General features: G+C 42.9%; 1 protein-coding gene across 6 annotated transcripts in view; it reads right to left on the reverse strand.

Moving 5' to 3' along the window:
* The window catches only part of slc8a2b (solute carrier family 8 member 2b), a 179,140-nt gene extending 169,117 nt beyond the window's left edge, over positions 1-10,023 (reverse strand). For all 6 annotated transcript variants that reach the window (XM_070543559.1, XM_070543558.1, XM_054742587.2 and 3 more), the window contains exon 1: positions 9,298-10,023. The gene's annotated coding sequence lies outside the window, so the exon portion shown is untranslated. The remainder of the gene's footprint in view (positions 1-9,297) is intronic.
* Positions 10,024-13,118: the final 3,095 nt, after the last annotated feature.

A 13,118-nucleotide genomic window follows, 5' to 3' on the forward strand; every position in this document is an offset into this window, starting at 1 on the left:
AGCCTTCAGAACGTCATCGGAGCACCCTTTTAAAAACTCCTGACGTTTGCGAGGTTTCATACGTGACAAAGCACGTAGAATCTTGGCGTTGCGTTTTATACGGGCTGACATGGCTCTGTTTTAGACAAATACACCGCGGTGAGTTGATCCGGAAGTAAACCCGTACGGAGACGGAAAGAGTCTGGCGTTTCCGCTTTTAAATCCACAATTAAATAACCGTACGGTTCTGACGTAGCGTCTTGAAAACTCTCCATGAAATATCTTTTTTGGTTAGGATATATTTGATTTGCTAAAACATTAATTTGCAATTTGTCTCGAGGGTTTTTAAACAAAATCAAATAATTGGTGTTTAAGCTGATGGAACGACTATGTTTTCCTTGATGAAAAACATTTTGAGTGATTAAAATGACGCTCATATTTCTGTGATGTCTCAGCTGGGTAAATAATTTTAGCACTCCAGGATGGCTGGACGTTTGAGACATCATGTCATCCAAGATCACCAAGTGGTTTTGACCCGATGGAAATAAATCATCATCCTCGAATGAAAGCGGGAGACCTTGAACGAATCGAATACTTTTATTACAAAGATCATCATACATAGGTTGATAAGATGTAAAAAACCACACAATGTTTTTTGGCATTTCAGTTAAACATTGCATACAATTTTCCAAAATACTTTTTACAAAAAAGGTTTTTCCACAGCCTGACGGACCAGCAATTTGTACACTGAATGGAGACTTTAGTCTAGCGTCAAAATCAGTTTCCATTTTTAATACCCAAATGGTTCTGTACAGCCGTCAGCAAATAACCTCCGCTTATCAAAAATCACACGAAACCTTTTCACAAATGAAACATTCGCGAGAGTGAGACCTTTTTTATCCCTCTTGATGACATCCTGTTGAGTTTGCAAAAATCTTCCCCTTTCTCCAGCCACGTACCCCTCAACCAGCAGCGCTAAGCTGTCAAAATTGATGTGATCAGATGAAATGAATGACTGTGTGATACCCTTAGCCTTTATCACCACCTGCTGGCGGTCCCGGGTTTTGTAAGCATACGTTTTTGGACCGGCTGATGAAAATTCCGTGATGGAATCACCTCCAAGTTCGTCAGTTAGATCCCCCAGCAGCGGTCCTGTTGGTAAAACACACTCATTCTCTTTGACAGAATAAATTATAGAATCTGTATCGTAATAAATGACGCGATTTCCCAGTTTGTTCAACGCATTTAATAATTTCAATCTGGCATAAGTTGTGGTGAATGCAGCTATAAAAATGTTGTTGCTTCTGCCAGGAGTCGTTAGGCATTTTTCTGCCAAACTGTGTTGCACCAGAACAGCTCCTGAAGTGAGAAAACTGAAGAATTTAACATTGTATCTCCCTGAAAACAGAATGTCAAAAAATTCATCAGGTTTTTGAACAAATGTGGTTTGTACAAGATCATCTCTTTGGCCAAACTTTCCCCAGAGTGAATTGAGACATAATTTTGAAATGGCACGCTTAGCAGGATTGTGCTGAATCTTGGACGCATCTAATAGTATTCCCTGACGAAGTTGGTAGTCCTGAATGTATTTTCTTTTCGACTCATCATCAATCAATCCTTCAGGAAAACCAGACGCTTGTTGTTTCTGCTTCAAAAACGTGTTAATGTAACCCGCGAACACATCTTTACTGCTTTTCTCAAAATCCCAGACTTCAATCATTTTCACCAGACTGTAACCTGAATCCAAAGCGTAATTGAGCTCTACACTCACCCAAACGCCCGTCAAAGCACGTTGAGACGCGCTGTGTGAACAAGAATCAGATTGATTATTCATTTCAGCGCATGTGCGACACAGTGTAAAAACGAGTTTACCTTTGGATGTTTTAAAAGGCAGAACAGGGAAAAACAGTTTTCTGGGTGGCAAAACGACAGCTTTAATCAAGCCAAAATAGTGACTCGGATCTCTGAAATTTTTAACATGAATTTTGGGATGGCCTATGGGGTAAGCCTGTGTGGCATTTACATAAGGGTACAGGCTCGTAAAATCCACATAGTGGATTTTTTCACCGCTCTGAGCAGAATGCCTCAGCCGAACCGGACAAGTTCTGCCACCATACAGGGCTTCACGAGGTAAAAGAGGAGCGGGCGGGGGGTCAAATCTTGAGACAAACTGTTTCACGTCCGGATCAGTTTTTACCATCTCCTGCCAATCATGTTCCCAAATGACATTCATTTTTAATCGATGCACAGTTTCCAACGACTGAAGCTTTTCGACGGTTTTGTCATAAATTTCACCAAAAGTGATTTTTCTCAGAGGACATATGGATGACTGTAAGAAACATTTTGGACAGCCGTGGAAAAAACAACCCATATACTCAAACCCTTGTTCGACGCCTGAAATCACAGCATATCCGTCGAGATAAAAATCTCCCACTTTATACTCCCCCAAAGGCGTTAAAGCGTGTTGAATGTCTACATTTTGACTGTGTGAAACCCACTCCAACCACACGATGCTTGAACTTGAAAATGGTTTTTGTTGCGGTCGATAACCGAGCGGACAAGGAATGGCCAATGTGTCTGGTTTTAGGAATTTTGATCTAAACACGCGCATGCAAGCTGAAGCGATCGTGACAGATTTCAGCGGGTCAATACCTGTTTCATTAAAAAACTCCTCTCTGAAAATACCGCATGCTTTACGCAGAATTTCCACATCGTTTCTACAATAAAACACGGCCTCCTTTCTGAAATCAAACAGCTGCTGTTTAGACACATCGGTGTACCATTCTAAAAATATTTTTTTATGCTCCGGAGACATTTGTTCAAACCCATAATGGCTGACATCTGGGTAAGGTCCTTTATAATTCAGATGTTCAAGCGATGAAAATCTGTGAGGAAAATAACCTTTAGTTTTATCTGTAAAGCCCAAAGCAGCTGGAAGGTTGGCTAATTTCATCATGAGAAAACTTAAGGAATCAATGAATCTCAACCCGAAATCTGGATCGTGAAAACTCAGGATTTTACAGCCTTGCATGAGTATATTTTTGGGAACAATTTTTAATTGACACATAGCGCTCAGAATTATATAAGCATCAAATCCACGCGCATTGTGTGCAACAAATGTATAATTGCTGAATTTAGGACGACGCATCTGCATAATAAAATCTTTAATGCAATCTAAACCAAATTTCTCCCAAACGTCGCCTGAATCGGATTTTGCACAGATTAAAAAAGGTGTATGCACACCGTTCTGATCCGTAAACGTTTCAGTGTCGTAATAAATAACCTTTTCCGTTAAACCGTCATCTTTTTTTTCAAGCTGAATAAAACAGCGATGATCGTCCGTGACCACCGACTGTTTGCAAACGATGCATTTGGTCGCTGAGCAAACGTGCTGTGAACCATTTCCACCCATGGCGATGTAATAAGTTTGTTTACAAATGGTGCATTTTTTAAACATTTCGCAAGGAGAAACTAACCTGTTTGCTTGAGGCCTGAAAACAGGTGTTTTGTGAGTTTGAAAACATATTACATTTTGGCATATTCGATTACAATCAGAACATGTGATGAGAGACGTTTCTGTTCGTTTGCATAAATCGGTATTACACACGCGACAGAACCATTTACAGTGATGTCCGTTTATGTTATTATAAGCGGAAAAGCACCATGAACAAAAATATTTGGCTCCTAAGAAACCTTTAATATTTTTTATGCCGTAATAATGTTGATTGAGTAGCAAAATGAACAACGGATTTGTTCGATCGCTAAAATCTGTTTCAAATTTAGAAATGATTCTGTCGGATCTGTAAAAAATGATTATTTTAAACCTTTTTCATCACCTCCTCCATCTCTGATGAATGGTTGGCAAAAATGATGCACATTTGTTTTCATTAGTTCTTTTTATTTCGTAAATTGTACACACAATCTAATCATACTGTAAAAAACAGCAGTCATCAAATATAATCACACAGTCTAATCATACTGTAAAAAACAGCAGTCGTCAAATATAATGAATAAAATCATACCGTAAAAAACAGCCGTCAAATATAATCTAAACACTAGTCAGAACTAAAAACAGTCGTCAAATATAATGAATAAAATCACACAGTCTAATCAGAACTAAAATCTAATGACGCTACCGTCAGAGCTAAAATCTAATCATACTGTCGTCAAATATAATAATAAAGTTGTAGAAGAGCCCCTCCGCAGCTCGCTCACTCCATCACCACCCCGGACAGCGCGTCCAGGTCAGCTTTGGACAGGCGATCGTACACCGGAAAAATGTCTTTGTGAATGGGCATCACAGCCCTGAATCCGTGCAGCTGCGTCACAGCCATGGTGAACAGAATCTCAGTGTCCAGAGGCTGGAAGCCGTGCAGACTGAGAAAACTTTGAAGAGCCGGAATCAGTTTAGGTGTTAAAACCCTGCGAATAATGTCCGTAAAGTGAAAATCGTAAAATAATTCATTTTCAGCTACGTAAAGACATTCGTGTTGCCGTTGACTGGGGTGATCGATCTTGCATCCGTGGCAGATGGTTGGTAAGTGAGCTTTGATCGCCATGTTGACCAAGTGAAGAAGACCCATTTTCACACGGTCTACTTTGTCTTCTGAAAACACCCAGTCAGGCAGACGGTGAGGCTCCTCATCGGTGCTCTGGATGTCGAGGGGTTGCACATCCTCCTCCTCCTCATGACCTGGCGGCGGCTCAGGGTTTGATGTCACCAAAGGTGGATCAGCCCCATCGACCCAGGGCCTGAATGGTACGTTCTCCGGAACCTCCATGATGGTGGGGAGTCGTGGTAGGTTATCCTCTGGAAAACACGATGGGGCCGATGCGGGCCTCGGACTGCCGTTGTATCTCGGCGGTGGTGGTGATGGTAGCGATCTGGACCTCGGACTGGTGTTGTATCTCGGTGGTGATGAATCCGTTAGTACCCAGCTCGGTGGTGGGCTCCAAAGGTCTTTAAGGGTCGTCTGATTGTAGAAACCCGTCATGCTGATGCTTAGATCGTCTGGATGAAATGGTTTCTAACTGTAAGCTCTTTATAACTAGTGCTGGATGGGGGGCGTGGTATGATGATGCAACCTCCTCCTCCTCCTCCTAAGGCAGGTCTTAGAACTCCAGCTTTTTTCGCACTGTCAGAATGTCGTTCCAACAGCGGCTGGTACGAAAAAATGAAGTAATACGATCCTCCACTTCATTTATTTTTTCACACCAGGCTTCGAAAGGTACAACCTGTAGAAGGCGGTAAATTCCGCATACAGAATGCACATTCTCCAGCACAAAAAAGAGCTCAAATCCTCTCACACGGACCGAGGCCTTGAACATCCACTCTCCATCAGCATCCTCTTCCCCCTCCCATGAAGCGCTGAATGCTGTCACAGCGTTCTGGATTTCATCCAACGTTGGAAGAGCTTGCGGCCCGCTGCGATTGACTGGCGGACGAGGTCTCTCAGGATCATCTCTGTGCACCTTGCGTGGAACAGCCAGCCTGAGCACAGCCCAATCGTTGTAGGAGAGAACCGCTGGTGAGTTTGATAAATAGGATTTAAGAGGTTCGCCCTCAGCCACATCTTGGATTAAACACAGTTCCTTAGTGTCGTAGCTGAACCGGTATCCAAAACTACCGCTATAGCCATAAGGTTCCAACTGCCATATTTGCTCCAAGATCTCTTTACCGCCGAAAGGAGGAACCTGCACTCTGCAGATGTAAAATGTAGATTTGCGGGGGGCACCAATTCCAGCCGGCATCTGATGTATAGCGATGGATTTTTCACAAAGCATGGTTTTTGACAGCGGTATATCCACGCTCTCTTCTTTCACTTTTTGAGTTGAAGTTGAAGCGTCTGATGTAGTAGGCACCTCTTCAGCGCGGCCTGGTGCTTCATTCAGCTCCTCGTGGTTCATCATTTTTTCTTAGAGCTCGGCTTTTCACCATTCGGACAGATCTGAGCTTTTAAAGAGTTAAACACAATAGGATTACACTCAGAAGGGAGGGGCTGTGGGAACCGATGGGCTATCACAAAAAAGAAACCACACACCATTACACACATTAGCCTATGACGTGGGATATCATGGATGCTCAACAATACGCCATTGATGATGCGGCGTGGGGGGTCTAGACCATCTGGACACGTTCAACAATACGCCATTGATGATGCGGCGTGGGGGGTCTAAGCCATCTGGACGCTCAACAATACACATGTCCATTTGATTAATGATACGGAAGGGGGGGCAAAGATTGAACAATACACCTGTCCATTTGATTAATGATAGGAAGGGGGGGCAAGGTCAAGGGTCAAATGAACAATAGGAATGAAAGGTCAAAGAACAATAGACCTGTCAAAATGTTTGACGAAAGGTGTCTTATAATACTCTCTGCCATGTTGTAGGTGGTTGAAAGATACTAGTGAGAGGCCATGTTTATCTGTGTGCATATCCCTTCCGGCCGGCACTCGGCGCGTGGTATACGTCACTAACGCGACCACCCTCTTTTGCGGGGGGGCCTCCCACAGACGCTCCAAAGGGATTAGCGGGGCTGACACGCGTTTAGTCTTCAGAGGCGAGGGGCTCATGCGGCAATATTACTACGAGGCTAAGCGCATCAGAATCGAGTTTTATCACCTTTCCCCTTTGCTCCTTGCCGCATTGACGAGACCCACAAATTCGGATTTATCACTCTGTAATGACGCGATGGTCTGTCTTATAAAAGAGGCTTTAGTGACCACAGTGGATCCATCTTCTGATGGCTCCTTCCAGCAGGATAATGCACCATGTCACAAAGCTCAAAATATCTAAACGTAAAAATGACTGGCGAGTGTAATTATTAAATCTTATAAGAAACAGATCAGCTGAGTGAACTTCAACCAGGTGTGGCCATAATAAATGTTTGATCCAAACACCTGACACAGTCTTTGGGTCTTTGCTGGTAGTTCTGAGAAACGAGCCTTCCACTTATAATCTAATCTTATCAGATGTTGCAAATATAATTTACCCTTCACATCGGAGTTCCTGTTTTTGTTATGCATACATGCATATTTCTAATTAACAATGCCAACCGTTCAAAATCAAATAACTAAATGAAGCAATGGTGACAAAGATGTGATGATGGCATTTGACCTGTAAATTCATGCAGCTGTTGCAAGTCACGGATTTGCCGCTGAAAAATAAGTTCTAAAAGCTCGATTACAAATAACGCAAAGAGCTGGATTTAAATAACCTGCATATTCAAATTTCATTTACAATGATCTTTTGCTGTCAAACACATATACAGCAGTGCTAAAGGAGCCAGGCTAGTTTCTCCATAGATTTGGAGGAAAATGCATTACAAAGACACTGAATGCATCATTTACGGTTTTATGAATCTAGATCACATATCAAATTACAGATTTGATGCTCAAACAGTCGAGGAGAAGAATAATATTATGTCCCCACCCTTTACCAGAGCTGCTGAGCAGCAAAGCGAAAGTGGTTTTGCTGAGCTTCTCCCAAGCGTGATATGTAAATGTACAAGTGAGAGAGCAGCGCAATAACCCCCAGGGTAAATAAAGGTTAAAAGAAGCAGAAAGCAGTATGTCTCTTTAGATAAGTGACTGAAGGCTTTATAGGTGAGAAATAAAATGCAAAATAAATAAATAAATAAATAAATAAGGAGGAGCAATGAAGAGGACAGAAGAAGTTGCTGATGGAGCAAAGAGGGTTGCAGAGGATATCAGCCAATATATTAGGTAGAGATATAATTGGATATAGCTCATCAAAAAATAAATGTGTTGTAGGAGCTGAAGCAAACATCAATCTGAAAGGGATAAAAGTCTAATGATTGTGTTTTAACAGCAAGCATAAAGACAGGAGGAGTGAAAGTAGGATTCTGATCGTGTGACATGGATGTCCCATTTCTAGCAGCATCCTAAGTATCTGTATAATGTTTACTAATGTGCTGCTGAAGCTGAAAGAAAGAAAGAAAAAAAAAACAAGGGAAGCCTCTGAAAAACTGCAAAGACAAAAAGGAAAAGCCCAGGGAAGCCCTCAGTGCAGCCTCTGCAAACATGAGGAGGATCCCCCTCTTCAGTCCTGCACATGCTGCAGTCCTGCTGCTCATTAAAACTACAGTCACACTTCGCTTCTGCACCATGCACATTTGCATCAAGCCTGCAGAAATGAGATCGAGCAGCATTAATTAAAACATCAAAGGTCCACTCTACAATTCACTGCTTGATATTGGCAACCAAAATGAAATGGTTTAAAACGCTATTCGAGTCGCTCCGGATACGATTGTGCAACAATGATGACAAACAAAAACCTTAAGTGCAAAAACGCAGCGACAAAACACCGAGCGTTGCAGATAATGGGGGAGAGGAGGAGCGTGGGACAGTTAAGAGTCGTTCATCCCAAAAGCAGCCTTCAGGGTAGCCCAGCTCCACTGCGTCAAGGCGCAGAAACACGGGAGGAAACCGGAAAATACGCAACGCTGTTTTCAAGATAAACGGATGGAGAATGAAAATAAGTGTGATCATTCATTTTATTGATCAGATTTGAGTTCTGACTTGGGTGGTTTTTATTTGGAGAAAGATTCCTCTGAAGCGGCGGCATTTCTCTGAAACACCAAACAAGCGCAACTCCAGATTCCCTGCTCAGCGACAGCTTTATTTTGAAGCGCATTTTTCTGCTGCTCTGACAGGAGGCGCATTAATGTCAGCAGAGACTTACTCCAATCACACACACTGTCGCACTAATGAAGCAGCTCCACTAATAAGGTTACACGCGTTCGTGTGGTCGTGGCCCAATTTATCAGGGAGGGAAAGCTTCCATGTAATAAAATCAATGTGTCTCTGTACAGGAGCAGTTGGGGCATGAATATCAGAGTGTATTCCTTATGGGTCAGAACGAACACACACACACACACACACACACACACACACACACACACACACACACGGGCCATGCACGCAGAGCCTAACTCCCATTAGACTGGGAAACACTTTGAATGAAAGTGTTGAATAGAAAGCTTAATGTGCATCTGACACAATCCCCGCAGCCTGTTCAAGATTTCACTTACGCGCCTTAAACTTCGTGAGAACAAGACTTACCACGAAACAGGCTTTAAAAATCTAATGATGACTCATTTTCTCTTAGTTAGAATAACTTAACAGGTATGCGTAAAGGCACCAACACACTCAAAGGGAGGTCGTCCATCAGCTCCACATGGTCCAAATCAGCAGCCAAGAGATGCCCGCATACCACGCGCGCAAGTGCGCACAGGAAACACGCGCACACGCTATGCACAAACAGATGGAAACAATAAACCAGACGCCTCCTTACCTCGTGTTTCTAGTGCGCGCTGAAAGCTGCGAGCATGTTGGGTTGTGTTGGAGCGGAAAACCAAGAACTGTCCTCCCGTTCTGCGTCCTGTCTCCACGCTGCTGACTGGCTCGCTCTGAGTGCCTCAACCCCACCAGAGAACACACAAACAGGAGCACGGGCGCCATCCGTGCGGTGCGCGCGCGCACACACACACACACACACACGGCGCGCAAGCAGGCGGGGTGTGGAAGAGCGAGGCTGCCCTCGGGTGCGCAGATGGATGGAGTCGAGATGTGCATGGGTGAGGAGACGAAAGGAGGATTAAAGATGAAAAAATATTAAATTAATAGCGCACCGGGGCAAAAATATAAAAAAATTAAAGAAACATCAAAAGAAAATTAAACCTATGAAATTCTTTCTGGTTTTACTTAGGCCTGACCACATGTCAACTGGTTCCATTAAACCTACTTAAAGGTACACTATGTAAAAAAATTACTGTGAAATGATTACAAAACAATCAAATGTCTCAGTTATGTTGAAACACAGTCAGTGATTGCCAGGTTTTCTCCTTTTATAAAGGCTGCAAAGTTGTTTATAATCTGTCTTACCTTCATGCTTCCTGGTTTAAAAGCCAATCATATGTGAGCCTGTGGGGTTGCCAAGTCCTCCACACAAACACTGTGCTGACATTTATAATTCAACACCTGCAGGCAAAGTGCAGCAGCGTTGTGGACAGAATGAAAGCCAGAATCAAACCACAGTTATTCATTGTACCCATAAGAAAACATCCTTTTTTCACTCTAATAAAGAAAGCTAGAGGCTAACGTTGAGCTAAAAATGCTAACAGCGAATAGCCGGCTGTAAAAAATCCCAAGTTCCTTTTTCAATTACCAACATTACAGTGAAATGCATTTATCTACTTATCAAGTTACTGTGTATGACTCATCTTTGCTCATCATCCAGAATCTTCTGGCACGGATCCATAACTGGCAACCAGCATGAAACTCACAAAGGGAACAAGTGGCTGAGCACAATAAAGAAGTCAGCTGTAACAGATCACTGCATAAGAGAAACCCATATAATGGACTGGGACAACACAAGGATCATAAACATTGAACAACAACAATACAAGAGATGGATTAAAGAAGCAATCGAGATAAGGAGACGTGGATGTGGGACCATGAACAGGGATGACGGAGTGTACACATTGGACTGCGCATGGGACTGCATCGTCGGAGAGGGGAGAGCGGGCAGCAGAGGGCGACAACGTCCTCTGCTGCCCGCGGATAAACGGAGAAGGAAGTGATGCGCCACCATCAGCGTCAGCCTGAGGAAGCCTGCAGCCGCCAGCGAAACGTTGCGACAAAACAGGTAACTAAACCGTTTCTGTGTTTTCAAAAAAGAACGACAACATGGAATTAGAACTAATACACAGCAAGAACACACCTAAGATGTTCAAAGTGGCTGAGAGCGAGCTCTTGTTTTGATAAATGGACCTCAGTACCAGACTTGACCACTAAAAGTTCTTAGATCATGCACCTTTAAATGTAAAGAGTAACATCCATTGGTGTACATTTTTATGTTAAAAGTAAATGTATATTAAAACATGAGAAAAGAAATTGATAGATCAGAGGAGAAAAGGGAAAAATTGGGAAAAACAAAGGATCAAACTGCTAACAGGAAGTTTTGAGAAAAGGGAGGAGAAAACCAGAACAAACTGATTGTAAAATGATTTTTTCAACAACCTTTTAAAGCATTTTATTAATAACCAAATGTGGATTTCATGCTTTTTCTCAGGTGAGCCAGTAACTGTAACCTTGGTCCTCAGGGAGAAACGAGGGTGTATCAGTCAGTTTCCAGCAGAACCAATTACTTAAACACTGTGCCACATTTCAGGCTCCTGCTGACCAAGCAGGTCTGAAACAGTCAATCAGACATTAAATCCTCCAGAGTGCATCCAGTGGAGTCGATCAGAGTTATAACTGCTGCTCTCACATCTACTCTACTTCCCCCTCATTTCCCAATACAATTTCAAATGTTTGTTTTAGATTTACGTTGCTGTTGTGAATAGCATGGTTTTACAGCTATAAAGCCTCTTTCTCCAAGCAGGGTTGCATTGTTTTGATGTAGTATTTAACACATAAGATAACAGCTGTCTCCAACCTCAAACACACAGATTTCCTTTTGCCAAAAAGTGAAACAGAAAAGGTAGTTTTTGATTTGAGTTTTGTGAATTCCTACCTCATGGTGGAGGAGCTGGACTTTCCAAGAAACCACAGAAGCCATTGTTTATCCCCCGCAGCTGAAACTGGTGTTTGGGACATGGACTATTACATCTCTGGTGGGAATGACTCCATTAATAAAGGTTACGTGGGTGGGGTTTGGGATTAGGAAGCATCACCTATCCTAGACTGTTTTACTCTAGAGTGGCTTATGAGACAAGCAAATGGGTTTGGCTGTAGTACCAAAGACAAGGAAGTTTTCCCAGTTGATAAAGAGGAGGTTTCATTGGAACTTATGGTCTCCAGCATAATTGAACAGCTAGGATGAGGATCAGCACCTCCAAATCTGAGACCATGGTTCTCGACCGGAAAAAGGTGGCTTGCCAACTCCGGGTCGGGAGAGAGGTCCTACCTCAAGTGGAGGAGTTTAAGTATCTTGGGGTCTTGTTCACAAGTGAGGGTAGGAGGGTTCAGGAGATCGACAGGCGGATTGGTTCGGCGTCTGCAGTGATGCGTTGGAGAGCTGTTGCCTTGCAGCAAGAAGGTCCTGGGTTTGCTTCCCAGCCTGGGATCTTTCTGCATGGAGTTTGCATGTTCTCCCTGTGCATGTGTGGGTTCTCACCGGGTACTCCGGCTTCCTCCCACAGTCCAAAAACATGACTGTTAGGTTAACTGGTCTGTCTAAATTGTCCTTAGGTGTGGGTGTGTGTGTGTTAGTCCTGTGTGTCTCTGTGTTGCCCTGCATGGACTGGCTCTCTGTCCAGGGTGTACCCCGCCTGATTGCCCGTTGACCGCTGGAGATAGCCCCCCCCGACCCTACATGGACAAGCGGGTTCAGAAAATGGATGGATTTTTTAAACTTTCTAATTTACATAAAAACTAGGTTACACACAGCTTTGACTGTTTAGCATGTTGTTTTGTGCTATCTTTATTCACAAACAAGAAAATGTTGGTTTTGATTCTTTGTCCCCTTTTAAGAAACATGTCTCATCAACCATTTAATTCAATTCTAAATCAGAACAGTTTGAAGTAATTAATTTTTTCAAGCAACTCCTAAAAGCAAAGAGACCCCAGATCAACTTCCATACTGCATTATAAAAACACAGACAGGAATGAAAACCTTTGACTTCTGGCTAAAATATTGTGCATCTAGATGCGCACAGAAAACGCACTGAAACACACACACACACACACAATGAATTAAATTACACCACAATCAGTCGATGCAGTTTGCTAGCTACAGATAGGCAATCTACTGTGCCACCTGACTCCCACTATGCAGGTGCTGTTGTGATGAAGAGTACACAGAAACAGAAATAGATCATACTGTCTGAGATCAACATTTCCAGGACTTTTGTGAAGGAAATTTCTGGGTGCAAAGAAGATCTGGCAGTATAGGACTGCCTTCTAAAGATCTATAGCACCATGAGGAGGAGAGCTGTGAGAGATGTCCTGGTGTCAGCAAGGGCAGGAAAAAATCCCTCAAGGGACTGGACTGCTAGGGAAGTAGTTTTCTCTCGTAAATCCGCTGAACGTTTAGTGTTTAAAATTTGTCAGCATTCTCTGGTAATATATATAAAGCTGTACCTCAACCACTAAGCTTTTACTAGTAGATAT

Source organism: Nothobranchius furzeri, chromosome 13 (assembly GCF_043380555.1).
Source record: "Nothobranchius furzeri strain GRZ-AD chromosome 13, NfurGRZ-RIMD1, whole genome shotgun sequence".
In the NCBI taxonomy this organism is placed as follows: Eukaryota; Metazoa; Chordata; class Actinopteri; order Cyprinodontiformes; family Nothobranchiidae; genus Nothobranchius; species Nothobranchius furzeri.